Below are 4,467 nucleotides of genomic sequence, written 5' to 3' on the forward strand. Positions count from 1 at the left end.
GTTGTTCTTGTCCCGGTGCTACAGCTTACACAAGGGTTTGCGCCACCCTTCCCCTAACGCTGGCCCTCTTCCCGGCTTCGCTCGCCTTTGAATGAGCAGTGTTCTTGGCAGTCTAGGGTTGTGGTTGGGTACACAGAGCCGCCAGGACGAGTTACCTGTTGGCTCTGTGCAGAGGCATCTTACAACCAAAGGGACAGTCCGATAGATACCCTAAGAAGATCAGCAGAATTTAATCCTTCCTTAGAGGGCCTGTCAAGGTTCAAGTTTTGTCTTTTTTCGGTCCCACAGAACACAGTATCTCTAGGAATGAATTCGATATCTGGCCTCCATTCATCTCAACCTATTTCCGGGAGGACTTGAATTGGTAATATAAATATTATTAATATTAAAAGCAAAAATCTGAACTTTATATTCAAACTGAGGATATCTGTTTTTAAGTTACTTGTAAAAGGGATCACTTTCGAATAAAACAATCCTCTGCCTTCTGCACACTGTAAGGCGCTATAATAAACGAATTAGAAAGCATGCGTTATGTACAGAAGTTCCTTGGAATTGAGTCCTGCGAAGATAGGCATGGTCTAAACATAAAATTAGATTTTAGGTATTAAAGCTGTCTTCTTCTAAGAAAACCTTTAAGGCAGGGTTTCCCAACTGACGCTGTTGACTTCTGGAATGGACATTTGTCTTTCTTGGGGATGGGATGTCTTGTGCATTTGTAGGATATTAAGCAGCATCACTGTCTTCTACTACCACTAGATGCCTAGTGACCGCTTCTCCCTCTAGTCATGGCATTCAAAAATGTTTCCAGACATTGCCAATTATCACCCAGAGGGCAAACATGCCCCCTACTTGAGAACCACACTGCTTTGAAGTTATGAAAAGACCATCCTTTGGCGTTTCTTGCTCAAGTGTACCGAAGCAACTAGAAATAGTCACTTTTTTTCTGGTTCTCATCACACTTTGAGAGATCCCATTTAAAACTGTTGTCTGAACCCTTCTGAGCCAAAATGATATTTTTTCCAGATACCACTCCATTGCAAGATCTTATGCCATGACAATGCTCACCAGAGAAACCACCATAAGAGAGACACTATACTACCATGGAAACAACCAGAACAGATGAAGTTCTCTTATTAATCAATAATAATAACAAGACAACTCAATTAAAATAGAGCAAAAGTCTCAAACACTCTACAAAAGCAGATAAATATTGCCCAACAGGCACATGATAAAGTGTTTAATATCACTAGCTGTCAGGAAAATGCAAATTAAATCTGCAAAAAAAAATACTACTTCACACTCATTAAAACAGATAAACTAAAAGACAATAAGATCAATTGAAACTAGAACTTTTATACATTGTAGGGGTGCATAAAATGGCACACCATTTTGGAAAAACTGATACGGCAACATTTTACATAGTAGAATACGCACCTGTTCTTTAATCACAAAATCTCTGAAAATAAACATTCTGAAGCTAAACAGAAAAGAGTACATATTGGCCAGGTGTGGTGGCTCATGCCTGTAATCCCAGCGCTTTGGGAGGCTGAGGCGGGCGGATCATGAGGTCAAGAGATCAAGATCATCCTTGCCAACATGGTGAAACCTCGTCTCTACTAAAAATACAAAAATTAGCTGTGCGTGGTAGCGCATACCAGTAGTCCAAGCTACTCGGGAGACTGAGGCAGGACTTGAACCTGGGAGGTAGAGGTTGCAGTGAGCCAAGATCGCGCCACTGTACTCCAGCCTGGTGACAGAGGGAGACTCCATCTCAAAAAAAAAAAAAAAGTACATATTGTATGATTCCATTCATATGAAGTTCAAAACAGATAAAATGAATATCTGGTGATAAAAATCAGAACAGTGCTCACCTGTCAGGCAGTTAGATTAATTGGACGGGGTCACAGGAGAATTTTGTAGGGTGATAGAAATATTCTATATTTTACTTGTGTACTTTAAGAGATGCATTTTATTACATGTAAATTTTTACCTTAAAAAGTACAATCCAATATCTTATCTCTCTGATCCTAATTTCTGCCACGACTCTCTCTACTGAAGCCCCAGTATTCCCTTTAATGTTCCTCATCCTTTGTACTTCCCATTCTTTCTGCCTGGAAACTCTCTTCTCCCAGATAGCCACACAGCTTCTGCTCCCTCATTTGTCTGTGCACAAATATGTGTCTCAAATCAAAAAGGCCTACCTTTACTGCCTTATATAAAATGTCACTATAATCCCACTTTAGGCCTATTTCCTGCCTCCTTTTTCTTCTCCTTCTTAATACTTATTACCATTTGTATACATTATGAAAGCAAAGACTTGTTTATTTTGTTCTCAGCTGTGTCACAACTCCTAGAACACTGCCTGACACTATAAATATTTGTTGAAGAGTTGTTACACCAAATGTATCTTCATGATACTATATTGAAAAATCAAAGATATATTCAGTCAAAGGTGATATTTTTAGGCAAACTATTTGTCTATATTGTAAAATAATCCTGATTGATATTATTCAGTCAGAGGTGATATTTTAGGTGAGTTATTTCTCTGTATTGTAAATTAATCCTGAGGTCGCTATTATTAGAGGATTACTGGATTTACTCAGCCGACTCCAAACAAGATTCTTTGACTCCATTTGTAGTTTCTCAAATGTTGTGATAAAGTAGACAAGAAAAGTCAAGTATCAAAACAGCTTTTGCAGTCTTCTCCGTGGGGGAACTCTGAAAATATTCTGCAAAGGAAAGGAAGAAAATCAAGATGGAGTTTTATACATAGATGGAATGTGCTATACTCGAGTGATTTGAAGAGCTACCAGATATATTTTAGGACCAGAAAAGACCATATATATATATATTCTAGTAAAGATGACCTAATAGAAAATTATTAATAAGAATTTATTGTTTTTATATCATTTTATTATAACCAAATAAACTATAAGACCACCAAAGGTCTTACAGTTGATTGTTGGCACACCCAGCTGTGACTATCACCAATAATGTTATTAAAACTCATGTTAATATTAAAGTGAATTGCTTAACTTTTTCATCTATTAAATCAGTAACTATATACATTAATAATTCTGTGGTGAACAAGAAAGATGATGACCATGCTATTATAGTGTTTACAGTCTACTGGAGGTAGGTGGACAATAAACACGTAAACAAATAAATGAGATATTCCTAGTTAGTGATAAGGCTAGGAAGAAAATATGGCACTCTGCTGGAGTGATACAGGTTGCCTATGATCTACTTTCTTTAGGAGGAAACATTTAAGCTGAGATCTGAATGGTAAGGAGGAGCATTCCAGACACATGGAAAAACAAGTACAGAGGCTGTTAGAAAGTAACAAGCCTAGTATGTTTGAGGAATGATGTGGTTGGAACATGTTGAATTCTAAGAAATGAGATCAGAGATGTGAGGAAAGGCTATATCATGTAGAGTCTTGAAGGCCCCATAAAGAATTTGGTGTTATTCTGAGTGAAATGTTTTAATCAGGGAAATTACATAAACTGATTCATGATTTTAAAAGAATCATCTTAGTACTGTTTAGAAAATTGCATGTAGGAGGCCACAAGTAGAAGGGAGACCTATGGTTAACTATTACAGTAATCCAGGCAAGAGGTAATGGATGGTAGATTGCTGTAGAGAAGTGGTTCTCAGCCTGGGATAGTTTTGACCTAGAGCATATTTGGCATTGTCTGGAGACATTTTTGGTTGTCACAATTGGGAAAAGGGGTGCTACTGGCATCTAACAGGGAGAGACCAGGGATGGTGCTAAACCCCCAACATTACACAGGACAGCTCCATACAGCAAAAATGATTTGACACAAAATGTCAATTTTGTCAAGGTTGAGGAATCCTGCTCTAGGCTATTAGTATTATAAATGGAAATGAATGGATGAAAGTGCTATCAAGAAGAGGACTTTTTACAGATTAGATGTAGGGAAGTCAGGAAAAGGCAGAAATCCAGAAAGACTCCTAGCTTTTGTGCTTGAGTATCTGGCAATGCTATAGTGCCATTACTAAGATGAAGAAGACTAGGATAGAAGCACATGGAGGGGGAAAAAAAGAATCCTCTTTTGACCACATTAAGTTTGAGATGCTTATTGGGCATCAAAAGCAGATGATGGTGAGGTAGGCTGCATATATGAGTATGAATCTCATATTCATGGAGAATAGATTTGAAATATGAGACATCTGCACAAAGAAGTTATTTAAACCATGGGAATAGATAAGATCACCTCGAGGGAGATCATAGCTAGAATAGAAAATGGAACCTATGACAGAGAGTTAAAATTGAATAAATGGGGTAGGAATGAGATTCATGCATTTGATACTGAAGTAGCAAAAAAACCTGGACACCAGAGTAATGAAATTTAAGAAAAAAATATTACTATTAGATCGAGCCAAATAAAATTGCCCAAATAATTCGAAACCTACAAAAACATAAATTTCCTATATTTCAACTTA

The 4,467-nt window shown here is 37.5% G+C and overlaps 1 protein-coding gene across 1 annotated transcript in view; it reads right to left on the reverse strand.

The window, feature by feature from the left end:
* ISOC1 (isochorismatase domain containing 1) overlaps positions 1 to 4,467 on the reverse strand; it is a 32,016-nt gene that overhangs the window by 18,976 nt on the left and 8,573 nt on the right. The gene's annotated exons all lie outside the window — the stretch shown is intronic.

Source organism: Mandrillus leucophaeus, unplaced genomic scaffold (assembly GCF_000951045.1).
Source record: "Mandrillus leucophaeus isolate KB7577 unplaced genomic scaffold, Mleu.le_1.0 Scaffold221, whole genome shotgun sequence".
Classification (NCBI taxonomy): Eukaryota; Metazoa; Chordata; class Mammalia; order Primates; family Cercopithecidae; genus Mandrillus; species Mandrillus leucophaeus.